This window comes from Cydia pomonella, chromosome 1, assembly GCF_033807575.1.
Source record: "Cydia pomonella isolate Wapato2018A chromosome 1, ilCydPomo1, whole genome shotgun sequence".
NCBI classification, from domain to species: Eukaryota; Metazoa; Arthropoda; class Insecta; order Lepidoptera; family Tortricidae; genus Cydia; species Cydia pomonella.
Genome location: NC_084703.1, coordinates 23025916 through 23039990, shown reverse-complemented (window position 1 = coordinate 23039990; position 14075 = coordinate 23025916). Strand labels below are relative to the sequence as shown.

The following is a 14075-nucleotide window of genomic DNA, read 5'->3' as shown; positions in this document are numbered from 1 at the left end:
TTAATGAGCCTTAATATTAGTACTTCCGTATTTATTTGTATCGTGTTCGAGTAAAATAGGTAGTCAAATTAGTTCGATATTTAGGAAGATTTCTTTCATCACTGTTCGAATTATACAAGGACAGTCAGCAATAGAGGTCGCGAAGCGGAGGGGTTAGCCATCTGACAATTGTTTACAGAAAACTCCAAACAAAACTTAAAAACACACAAGTCACTTTTCGTTGCATCCTGTCATTCAGTTAATGTGGCATTTGTGGATAGAGTCTGCGTAAAGAGAAGAGTCGTGGTATGTAGGGGAACTCTATAAGTTCTAGGACTCTTGTTTTTCCGCACACACTATACGATTATCATCTTGGCTACGACCCCAGGTAGCTAAGGAAATGAAAAAAATTATAAACAATACCTATTACTATGTATATTTGGGTGTTTTAAAACTGGTTAACAAACAATATAATTAATTTTGACAAGTTCAACAATTTCTGCTGCTGACTGTGTACACCTATTGACCCCTTTTTAGGGTTCTGTAGTCATCGGGAACCCTTATAGTTGCGCCATATCCGTTTGTCTGTCTGACCGTGCGTAACTTTGCACCGTGGTTACAATTTAACAAATTAAAAAATTCTGTACAAAAAAAATACAATAAGGTGTTATAGGGTGGCCTTATTCGAGTCGGTTTTTCCCTGAGATAAATAAATACGTTAAACGCATAGAAAACATCCAAGATTCAAAAATAAAATATGCTCATAACATAAGTAACACAAATTAATGTCCTCCACGGGATAAAAACCTAATGGCAACAGCTTACTATACCTACTTGTTCACTACCAACTAAGCTACTGAGACCGTTAAAACACAAACCATGTATGTCTTAACTGTATTAATATTTGTAATGTTTTACAAAAAGCTTAGAGAAGCAATTATCCTACAATGATACTTATTTCGGTGCGACATTTAAACCATATGCTATAGATATATTATGTGACTCGTTTTGAGACATTTTCTCATAAACGGCATGCAGTTACACGGAGTTATGGATTGTTTTTCATTATTTCATTGCTTATTTACGTAAATTAAGGAGATTTTTTTTCATCGCATATTTTTATAAGTATATAAATCGGTTTTATCTACCTATAATCAACAATAAAGAAATTGAAAGTTGAATATCTGTTAAGCTGAGTGTATATCATAGTTTCGGACACGTACTCTCGGAGTATCCTGCTGTCGAATGTTCGTTGATTCGACTATCGCTGGATCGAATGTTCGCTGGGTCGAAAAGCGTAGAAATAATCAATTGTAGAATCGAATTTGAGGTTTCGATTGTCATTCCATAGAAGATCTCGGGTACGAATGTTCGTTGATTCGACTGTCGCTGGATCGAATGTTCGCTGGGTCGAAAAGCGTAGAAATTTTTTTTTTCTGGGTACCTCCCGAACATGTGAAGAGGGGGTAATTTTTTTTCGGTTAAACCCTAAGGTAAAAACCTATTTTTTAAATCGGCCCAGTCATTTTGGAGTTCATTCGTTACAAAAAGAAAAATCCTAAAATACAAAATGTTTTCTTTTTAATATTAGTATAAATATAGCTTTGTTTTTTAATCTGAACATGACACTAAAAATCATTAGAAGTAAAAAAGGATGCTAAAATTAAATTCTTGATTACTCAATCATTTATGCATAATTCGGCCACAAGTATTTCGACCCAGCGAACATTCGATCCAGCAACATTCGATTCACAACAAATCGAACCCATACAATTCTAGATTACGATTTTTCGATTATGCATAATTCGGCCACAAGTATTTCGACCCAGCGAACATTCGATCCAGCAACATTCGAATCAACGAACATTCGACAGCAGGATACTCCGAGAGTACGTGTCCGAAACTATGATATACACTCGTTAAGCTCTATCTGAAATCTGAATTAATCTTTACTGTAATGTATGCATGAATTTAAGTGTAATCATTGATTTATAGTTATAAAAAATAAATTTTCGCAATTTAATGCTGTTTTTAATATTTTATATTTTCTGTTTGATACTAATAAACGTATTATACTTCCAAGAATATGTTTATTTAAACGTTCTGAATTATGATAATTAGTTTAGTGATTATAAATAACCACTCACACTTTCGTTTACTAGATCTTCGAATCGAAGCCGGCAGCAGTCAATAGTTGTAGGTAAAATGGCATTTTCCAAGATAGTAAAACTGTTTTGTATGCATAGGTAATATCAGTATGGTATGCCCTAAACTAAATCATAAATCTTATCAATATATTTTCTTAAGTATTTTTATGGTTATCGGGTGTACGAACTCAATGAAAGTGTGAGCTAACATCATGTATATGAATACCAGTTGCGCAAACTGTAGATTATACTGGAAAATTTTAGCGGCCGGTGGGTTAGAAACAGATCTAGGCAGTAAAGTTCGTTTGCAATAAGCGCAATATATTTATTACGCTATAATAACACAACCTTTGTATTCTGTGGCTTTAGTAAGAAGGGGTACAAGTCTCGGGCAGCGCAAGTGAAAAAGGGTGAAGGTTTCATATAACACTTATTCATTTACATCTAAACTGCGCGACACTTGTCCTTTTCACTAGGGCCACCTTTGGACATCTGAGGATCATGACTTTGCCGACAAGTTTTTAGTTGCTCCATCGTTGGGTACTTTGTCCTTTAGGTTATGGGAACCATCCACTACTACCGGCGCCAATGGTCTTTCCAAGTTGTCTTTGAATGTTGGAATCAACAAAACATTTCCAAAAATATTTAGTGTTCATTGTACTCTATTAATCTCTATTAATTGTACGATATGTAATCACTAGTTACAAACGTATTTCTTGGGGACTAATTAAATTTATTAATCGTATTTCGGCTTAGAGGCTTTAATAACTCGAGACGCCTTGTCTGTAATTTTCTGTACAAACCGTTTACCGATTTTTGTGGGGGATGGGCACGTCAAATGTATGACTATTTCTACGTAACGTACAAATAGCCTCGTCATATACAATACATATGACCATTGGCCGCGGTTTTCTAGAGAGTTGTTTCGGCCTCTTTATTGACACAGTTATTTTGTTTGTGCATGTACCTATTCAATCAAGATTTTCAGAACGAGGCTACAGTAGTCGCAGAACCGTACCTACCTACTCTCTTTTTCACTAAACTAACAAAACACGACGACTTGTCTAGCCTAGTGGGTAGCTACTCGTACTTACCTACACGATTGTAACAAACCCTAACTCAATGAGATTGTGCCATCACATAGTTGAGATTGTGCCATCACATAGTTCCTAAGGCCATCTCCGGTCTCTATCATCAGATCAGCTCGATGTCATAATAATATTACATTGCCAAATTTTAGCTCAATCTGAAACCAACAAGTAGTCAAGAAGTGGTTTGAACATTTTAAAGCCGACTTTCATGATGTTGAGTTAAATTAAAAGCTTGTAAAATTTCCTTATATTATTTTTACCTGAATTGTATCTCTTTCCTGTAGAAATACCCAATTGGTAAAGGCTATAAAGCTTAATTTTCTTATTATACCCGAATAAAGGGGTCCTTTTAATGATTATAACAACGTTAATTCACACACATTTGATAATCATTTGACCTCGCATCACAGGTTTGGCTGACCGCTGTGCGTCTGTGCCCTATATCTTGAAAACGGCTGATCCCATGAAAACATGTTACGAGTACAAACATAATTCTTTAACTCTTACATAGATTAAAAACCCATTGTATCAAAATAAACTTTAATATTTAGGAAAACTGTTCTTTTTTACATTAGACCTTGAATAACTTCCGTCGCGCACGCGAATGCTTAGATTTTTAAGAGAATCTTTAGAACACCACAATGAAGGCGGTAGTTTCCAGTTTATTATCTCTCATTCCGAGGTGAAGCCCTTAATTTTTTTGCATTATAGGTAAGTTTTGCAGTAGACATTGATAGTTTTTAAGATAAATATGCTTGTAACAAGATGTATCTGGACCATTATTATCTTATTTTATCCTTTTTGCAGTCGGATTTCTTTTTTAAGTCTTTATTTATTAAGAAAATAAGCGCATAGTTATGCAGGTAGGAAATTTGGCTAGCCCGCTTATCTACTTTTGCTAGCTGACTATGATATCAGTTCAAGAACTTTACCATTAGCATGACCTGACATGCTGTTGGACGTTTTTTTATCTATACTTTGCAATCAGTATATTTCCAAACGATTTATCTATATAGGGTACTCTAGATTATATCATGACTCCGAGAACTTATTATTTCTATGTATTGTCATAAGTACCCTCTTTAACGCGGCAGCACGCGACGCGAGTGCCACGTAAGGCAGTTACCAAAACGCGATGACGAGATGTAAATAAGATGTAGGTACCCACTATTAGTACAAGTACCTACATACGTGCTTAGAGGTTGAGGAAAATAAATAGAACTGACTGATTTTTTATCTTAATATTTTTTTTTTACAAATTAAGCTATTCTTCTTCTTCTTCTACTTTGGAAAATGTAAAATAAAAAAGATAAATAAAACTTAACATTACTTAGGTATATGACATACTTACGCGTGCATACGCATTAAAATGTTCAATCAGGTATACAAATGTTCAAGACAATATCTTTCATAAGCATAAATAACTATATGATACACGAGTTCGTAACTTAATAGCTCAAAACATAACGTATCTACTTTGCTGTTCGTAAACAATGAGCAAAATCGTGTTTTGTTACATTATGCAAACCGTCTATATGGCTATCGAAACTGTAAACGAGTATATATTATATAAACACCAGACACCAAATTGTGGAGGCTTCTTTATGGCTTAAGATTTTTTGCTTTAAAATTTTAGTACCAGTTGGCCTCCTCCATAAAAATATACAGTCACATGTAAATTTCTTACAAAAATATCACCTACAAAGGATTAAACTACGCAACGCGGACCACTTAGTATTACGGCCAGCAAGGACAAAATATCGTAAAAAAAGTTTAGTCTATGAAGGCGCTCAACTTTACAATAAGCTGCCGAAAGATATAAAAGAATCTAAATATATGAGTAGTTTTAAAAAACATTTAAAATTTTATATAATTAATAATGATAATATTAAATAATGTTACGCGTGTGTATTTGTTAGGTAAATACCATGTACACAAATAAAATAATATACTTCAGTAATGGTCTAATGAATTAAGTTATAAAATAAAAGAAAAATCCACTAAAACAAAATCATATTTTTAATTTATCACGTCACAGTAATTAAATTCTAACTATAGTAAATTAAATTAACCAAATCATTTCATTTACCACTACCAAACAATTATAATAACACCAGTAAAAATTTCCTATAAATAAATAAATAAAAAACACATGTAAAATATGCACAAAAATGTGAAAAATAAAAACATAAAATATATAAGTACACAAAAATTTTAAGAGAAAATAACTATGTACTATAAATTTAATACTTTAATATGTATACTAACTATACTAAGGACATCTGCGAATCGCAACAAATTACCGACTCCACGCTAACGTTTCGTAGCTCACTAACACACTTCAAGTCATATGCACAGCGGCCGCGGAGAAAGAAACTAAACCAGTGTAACTTGACACCGGTATCCCTATTAACCTTGCATAATTGAAGACGTCTCTATACTGGTTATCTAAAATGGTAACGCGAGCACGCATGCATTATGCTAATGTTGGGAATAACAGCCTGGTTGCTAAATATGGTTTGTGCGATTTAAGTTATTTGAGCCGGTTAACTAGCTATTTCTACCAACATTCATTAGAAGTATAAGTATTGTTTAACAGTTATATTAATATTTTGTTATTTTCCATTGTCTGCACGTTATTTTTAAGTATTTATAAAAATATTGTGTTCTCGTGTAAGTGAATTTTGTAAATTCTTAATAGGAATTAATTTCTTAAACCATAATTTGAGTTGCTAAATGATACCCCACTTGACCTAGTATCTAGACTCTGATATTTTGCCCCCTTTTAATATTGGTCATTTTCCGTAGTTAATAAAAAAAAATGTGTTTGGGTTAGCGTTGATTATGAATATTCTAAATTTCATTATATGTCCTTTGTAGCAATGCATTTTTAGCGCATAGATTGCGGCAGTGTTTTTAGTTTTGTAATAAAGCCAAATACCATTATCTACTCGTACATCTAGTTTTATGGTTAACACTCAATGTTCTCCTCAATCACCATTAAAAATAAGTTCCTTATTTTTATGGTACATTTCGCAGCGTTTTCATTACAGCTTAGTTGAAGAGTTAAAGTATCTATATTTATTTAATTGGTTCAAACAACTTCACTACACTGAAATTGGTTGCCGCTTTGCATCAAACATTCGCAACCTTCTTTATCTCTTGTAGCTAATTATGAAGTTTACGTGACGTTTGTGAAGCTAGTACCTGGCTATTGTTCGTGTTGTGCATGGCTAATGGTGGTCCCTCAAGGTTCGCACGGTCCATGGTCCAGCGAGCACGATCCACTGTGCTATCCAGTGCCCAGACATCAAAGCAAATATTGTATGTTTTTATAAACATGATTTTTGCCGAGCTTCTTAAAGCACTAAGAACAGTTTTTAACAGCTTATTCCTAAACTTATAGTACTTTCACTGGATATTAATTTATCAAAAGATAGAGCAAATAAAATGCTCTTACAATAAAATATGAAAGGTTGTAAAATTATGTATCTTATAAGCTAGATTGCCAAGAAAAAGGCTCTACGTAACAATACTAGTACTTACTTACTTACTTATACGTCTACTTTGAAGAGTGTTTTATGACTGCATGTTAGATTGTACTTTTTTTTCGACAAAAATTGAGGCACCCTTCAATATAACATTAGAAGACTCGCTTTTGAGGTAGGTATTAAACCTAATAGAAGCCCATAATATATGTAAACAAAATAATATAGGTATATTAGATGCTTAACTTAACCGCATATGATATGAAATGATGGCCAAAATATTGCCTTTGTATTGGCAATAAGGTAGTAATATCTGGGAAACATATAAAAACTCAGAAATGCGCGTTTTCCCTGAGATAAGACCTAGCTAGATCGATTTTTCGCCCCCGAAAACCTCCATATAGAAAATTTCATCGAATTCGTTAGAGCCATTTCCGAGATCCCCGAAATATATACATAAATATACAAGAATTTCTCGTTTAAAGGTATAAGATATACATATTTTTGGCACTTCATCCGTGTCGAAATTTACTACCTTAGTGTACCTACTATCTACCATTGTTAACTGCCGCTAATCATCGTTTGTCCCTTTCCGACGTATTGGTATGATAGAAAGCGACAAACGATGATTAGCGGCATCGTAACTTTAGTACACGTTTATGAATAAGGGGGTTAGTGTTTTGTAGCAGTTTCAGTATTCCCTGATTAAGTGTTTTTCAACTATATCCCAAATATTCGAGTCGTTGATTTAAAGCGCGGTTATACACTTACATCGCGATTAGCAAGCTAGAAGTCTGTGTCGGACCCTGAATAAAATGTACTAATAATACTGCTTTAAGTTAAATTTATAGTGTCGGTTGGTATTATAAAATGGGTAATTTGTGGTACTGTATTACAGAGACATAATGAATGGTTCTAAGCTGTTACAAATAGATATATTACAATCCATTAACTACCTAAATAATAGGTATCACGTCAAAGGCACTTAACACTATGCAAGGTGTGCAATTATTTACCTCACAATAAATACTTAATACGTATATCACATGCAATCGAATGTGGTCATTGTCTTGTCTCGTTTTAAATTGTTAAATTGTTGCATCAACGTGACAACGTGACGATTCTTTTACGATGGTACGTCGGCTACCTACTGTTATGAACTTATACACAAATGTAAATAAGTGTTTCAGGTTTAGGTAAGTAAGGTAGCCAAGGGATGTAATAGCTGCGAGTAGACATGCTCTTGACTGTTTTGGGCAACTAAACTCAGCCTGCGACTTCCAAGCAAAGAACCCTAGCTCTGAGTCTTTAAACTGCTCCTTGCCTTTACTTACAAAAAATCAACCCCCATTGCACATTGGAGTTGAATTAAATGATGTGTGCCAATTTTTTTTGAAATCTGGTCAGCCATTTTTACCTGATGGAAGGACAGGCCTCCTAACATCCAAAGAAGTATCTAGTACTCTCCCTAGTGGGAACATAGTTCAGAGTTCAGAGTCGGGAACCGCTACCAACTTTTAGTGTGTGGTTGAGCATGGAATTGGGTCTCCGATAACTGCCGGGAGACAGCGGCGTAGGCCATCTACTTCGGCGGAATGACGTCAACAAAATGATTCGCGCCTCTAAAATAACTACAGCATAATGCCCTAAACTTTGTATTCTTCATACACGTGTGGCATGGGATATCAAATGAAAGCAGATTAAATGTACCTACATTTAGTTTACACACTTTGTTCCAAAATATAGGTAGGTACTATAGTTTAAGAGTTATAAACAAAGAAATTAATGTCCTTTAAAAAAACTCAGTTATTTGGGTTTTTTACAACCAAACCAAAAGATAGGTGTTAAAGCAATGTACTACAATATTAAAGAAGATTTGTGAGGCGATATAATAGAAAAAATGACCAAAATTCGTATACGGCAGAACAAATATGCCTTCAAGTTTTATAAACCTAATTGGTATTTTTCATCGCATATGCGAATCTTGTATATTTTTTGTAATATAATCTAGATCCTAAAACTACCAGGAGACCATCTCTACATATAGTGCTTGAGTATTAATAATGACGTCATACAGGTAACCACTGCCAAAATATGTAAAATGTAGATTATAGCTATCACATGTATACACGTGTGTTACATCAAACTAAAGGTTATTAAATGCACCGTGATTCATTAATACTTTATTTAAAAAACTAGTTTAAGAGTTATAACCAAAGAAATATAACTATTTACTTTAAAAAATAGGTACGTGTGTATCAATTTAACTAAACCAAACACTACAATAATATATACTATCAAAAAATTAGGAAAATTATGCAATAGTTATTTGTACAACAAGAGAGCAAAGTTTCATATTTCTTCGAGTGCTTGTTTTGAGTCCCGTACAAGCGAAAGATTCTAATTTAGAATCTTGAGCGCAGTAAGGGACTCATAAGCGCACGAGATGTATATAACTTTGATCTCGTGTAGTACACAAAAATTTTCACGTCAGTCAGCCATCAAAAAATACAACCTGAAAAAATCTAATCCGTTTTCATCACTATTTCACTCATGTTTTCTGAAGGTATTCTAACAATTAACTTTACTTACCGCAATAAAACAAAACGAAAGAGATTTCAATAAAATGATACGAAAATAAAGAATTAACGAACATCAATTGACAGTTCAATCGTTTTTTTTGTTAAAAAAACTTTGTAAGATACGGTCCGAATTGCGGATACTACTATTTGTCAACTATAGTAGAGATCGTTAAAAGTAGAATTATTTACTATGCGTAACAATTGCGTAAATTTGTATAAATATATTGTTTTGATTGTATAATAAAATACGTAAAATATGGTATTTTTATTAAATTTTAAATTTTTATTTCATTAATTAATTATTACGAATGAAGACTCGTAGGGTGTTTTGGAACGATGCGGTCTGACTTATTTCAGGGGTCTATTATAAACCGTCAATATATCTTTGAATTACGTATGCACTTTTTTGTCTCTTTCTTTTTGCTAATGACGTGAAGGGGACAAAGACAATAGAATCCAAATACTTCGAACTTGTATTAGGCCCCGCGCGTTGAAATGACATTCAAATATGAAGGTCACTTGAATGTTATTTTGTCTCACTCAGTGTGCAAAATGCGATTTTGCTCACTGTTTTTAAGCATCAAATTACCCTTGTTCCAGCTGCTGACGTGAAAAAGAACTAATGCGCGCCATTCTACCTATAATGCGGCTCATAGTGTGCAAAGTACATGTACAAGCTCAAGAAAGTTAGAAGCTTTCGTTTGCTCGGCTACCACTATTAGCACGAGCGGTTAAACAACTTTGCCCCCTTGTAAAACAAATAACTACTTATATAGCACCTATATACATAAACGCAATAAGTATTTCGTCGACAAAATCGCAATAGTCTTGTTTTCCATATTTAAAGACGTCTTCATATTTCAAGAGTACGATTGTCAGACCTTGACTTATCATTTCTGACTTATGAATTGCTTTAATGAAATGGGTCCCATCTAAAGACAATTGACCCTCAAAACAAACCTTTGATCAACTGATACCATTAATTTTTTATTAATGGTCATCTAGTTAAGTGTGTGCTTAAAATTACTTATGTTGGGTAAGTATAGATTTTTTTTACTCCTCCTCAAACTATTATTTATTATTATTTGAAATTAAGATAAATTATTAAAAAAATACCAAAATTTTACAAATTATTAGTACTCTACAAATTTTGATTCTTTTGAGTACGTTTTTCTACTCGTCGACTGTAATGGTTGAATTGAGGTTTCGTATACCTAACTATAATTGCGTACTTTTCATGTATGGGCTTCCAACTCAACTATAATATTAATTTACAGTACATATGGGGCTACTTTATAGCACTAGTGCGAGAAGTAGCATATTACGTTACTGTGTCGAACATTTAAAGGGCCATATGTACTGTAAAACGTTGTACGATACATGTGCGAATAGGTAATTCGCAACTCGTGTCGATTTAAAACACTCCCTTCGGTCGTGTTTTAATTTATCGCCACTCGTTTCGAATTTCCTATTTTTCGCACTTGTATCGTAATGTACTATTACAGTACATATGGTGTTACTTTTCCGCACTAGTGCGTAAATTAGCACATTATGTAACTATGTCGAAAATTTAAAGGGTAGTATGTACTGTAAAATATTGTACGATATATGTGCGAATAGGTAATTCGCAACTCGGTTCGATTTAAAATACTCCCTTCGTGTTTTAATTTATCACCACTCGTTACGAATTTCCTATTTTTTGCACTTGTATCTTAACTATTAGATACGCTGTAGTCAACTATAAAAAAAAATAACAATTACGTGCCGCCGCGCTCCCACAGAAAAGACTAAACGGTGGACTTCGCGCGTTTATGTCTTTTGTACTACATTTTTGTCTACCGAGATACTTACCAATTCTCATTAATTACTTAGGTTTTATAGTAAAATCAAGTATTATTTTAGATGACTCGTAGAAATAGTATTGTATACAATGGTGATCAAGCTTATTAATCTCGTACCTTTTTTAAGCAACTCAGCAAGCTGAATAATAGCTTAGAGAGCGTTTCAGTCGAGTACCGTGTTTAGGCAACGAAGTTTGCTAATTGTATACAATACCTTTCCTGCGAGTCATCTAAAATAATATATTTTTTACTACAAAACCTAAATAATAAAAAAAAATTGTTAGTATCTCAGTAGACAAAAATGTAGTACAAAATAGGTAAACGCGCGACTCCCCGCGACCCCGCGCCCGTTTCGTCTTTCCTAAGGCCGCGCAGCGGTACTAGTATAGTCAAGTTAAGAAAAAGTATGGAAGTAAGTCGTGTAGTCGTGCTTTTTTTGGATTTGTTAGATGGCGCAACTAGATTGATTCCCCCGAGTTGCACCGTTTCTATTATGTACGGAAGACCGTTAAATTTTAGGTATAAACTATAAAGTGCCGTAATTTTGGAGTAAATTAAAAGCTATTAGGTTCAAGCTAAGTAGTGTATAGAGAACACTTTGGTGCATAGTATATCTTAATTAAAAAGATGTGCAATGTATGATACCCTAAAAAAATTTTTTTTTCGATTGCGGCTCGAGGATAAGTCAGTCGGTTGGTGCAATCTCAAGTTAAGCTTTTTAAAGCATTATAAACATTCAGTTAACTTTGCACGCCTGGGCAAATTATGGAACATGTATTTTTAATTATTTTGTACATTGTGCTTCGGGGGAAATTAAGAGAGACGTGAAAATTTTAAAAACGGTACTTATCTAAAGACACTACATTTGCACTAAATAAAATATAGATTTTTTTCACCGGAAGTTTGTCAAAAAGTAAATAGAATTAATCGCAACGAACTGCAAGCGAAGGTGGTTGGCAGCACGTGGCGCGGGGCGCGCGGGGCGGGGAGATAGCGCAGCGCGCAGCTAGGGTTTGCAATATCCGACAATTTTTCGGATCCGGATACATAGAAATAGGATATTAAGAACGACTGTCAAACTTCAAAAGTGCGACCAAAAATGAAATGCAGGTTTGTGCGTAAATTGTCTATGTGAGACCAAAAATAGTGATGTCATGTTACAACATATTAATAATCTATCGGTGTTTGACTGTTTTATCGACTACTTATTCAAATGTGTTTGACTGTATAAAAAAATGTTATACGAGTAGGTATGAAGTCGCTTCCCTTATGGTCATATAGGGCCCAAAAGGTGCCTATGAAACCAGCATCATATTTTAGTATGTTGTTAAGCATGTTATTCTGACTAAAAAACCAGACGTCATCAAAATGGCCGGTGCCGTGTTCAGAATATTGCGTATACCACAGCAAGTAGGTATATCACATGTAAGCTTGTGTGGGGTGTCATAAAAAGCAAAATTAAATGCGCTACAATATCGTTTATACATTTGACCTTGTAAATACCATAGTTTGCGAGAAATTTTAAGTTTTATTTAAATATTCCCGAAAAAAAAAACCGTTTTTTGTTTTCATCAACTTTACTAGTAACTTTACAGGAAGACATTGTATCAAGATATGAATGCTATATTAATAAGCTATAAAATTCCATTAAAATTTTGAAAATCGGTTTATAAACAAGCAAATTACACTATTTTTGTTCCATACCGGATGACACCACCAAGAGTCGGATGGCTGTTTCAATACAATTTGCAAGGCAAATGATGTTTAAGTAAAGGTAACTTGCTGAACGATATTTATAGTAAAGTAATATTTTCGATAAAAGTATTATTATCAAAATTAAGAATACTGAGATCGTTTTATTGTAATTTACTCCGGATCTAGCTAATTAAAGTTACAAACTAATTAAACAAAAATATTTATTTTTTTACGTATTATTTTGTCCCAGAGCATGCACCTTCGCATGCGCAAAGCATAGTGTATTTATATCCATGTTTTACTCCCCCACACCCTGTACAGCGTTCTTTGCACTTGCAAGACAATAGCTCCTTGCAGAGGTGTACGCTGGTCCATCATTTTTCTTTCGCCAAGCCTAGTTGCAAGAATCTAGCATTTGTGGGTCGCTATTCAGGTAAATTGGTCCCAATGTGGGTCTCTTAAGCCCTTTTTATATGCTGTAGGAGAGCATCCTGTTGAAGGAATATACTCGATCGCTCTGGTTTTTCCTAAACAAGATCCTCCTCGCACTATTTACATTACCTATTTGTGTCCCTACTGGGAAGTTATATGTAGGGTTTGCAATTAGAATATTGTGATATTCTAAGTATTCGAATATCCACCAAAATAAATATCCGAATAAACTGATTTAGATAACACAGAAATAACATTTTTAACTATGTTTTAATACAATGATATCACCCCAACTAATTTTAAATGATTACTTGATTACTATAATAGCTAACATAATGTTATCTCTAAAACCGTACTTAATAAGGAGGGTTTATATCTGGATTAGCTGGTGCATAGTTGGAAATACATCCAATGCCTCACCTCGTGTTCATTCGTCATGAAATACTAACTATGAAAGCAATACTTACTTACTTCACTGGATCAGTGACCCAAAAAGAATCTTGGCCTTTGATACAAGAACAACGTCACTCTGCTCTATTCTGCACCACTCCACGCTAGTTGGATACTCCGAGGGCGTTTTAGGGCTACATCGCTCCTGCGGTATATCTTTTCACAGCCCGATTCTCTCCCGTCCACTCCAAGTGACCAAGCCTGCGAAGTCGTGCGGCTATAATCTCGCTAATTATATTGGGTGCCGCAACTAGCTACTCTAGCTCCCTATTTTTCCTACGCTTTCATCTTCTCTATCTTCATCTCTGATAGGTCCCAGAATATTCCGCCAGAATTTCGTCTTCTTCACTAAGAACTTGTTCTTTTTTTC

The 14075-nt window shown here is 34.2% G+C and overlaps 1 protein-coding gene across 3 annotated transcripts in view; it reads right to left on the bottom strand.

The window, feature by feature from the left end:
- LOC133527363 (proton-coupled amino acid transporter-like protein CG1139) overlaps window positions 1-14075 on the bottom strand; it is a 61359-nt gene that overhangs the window by 42254 nt on the left and 5030 nt on the right. The window lies entirely within an intron of this gene.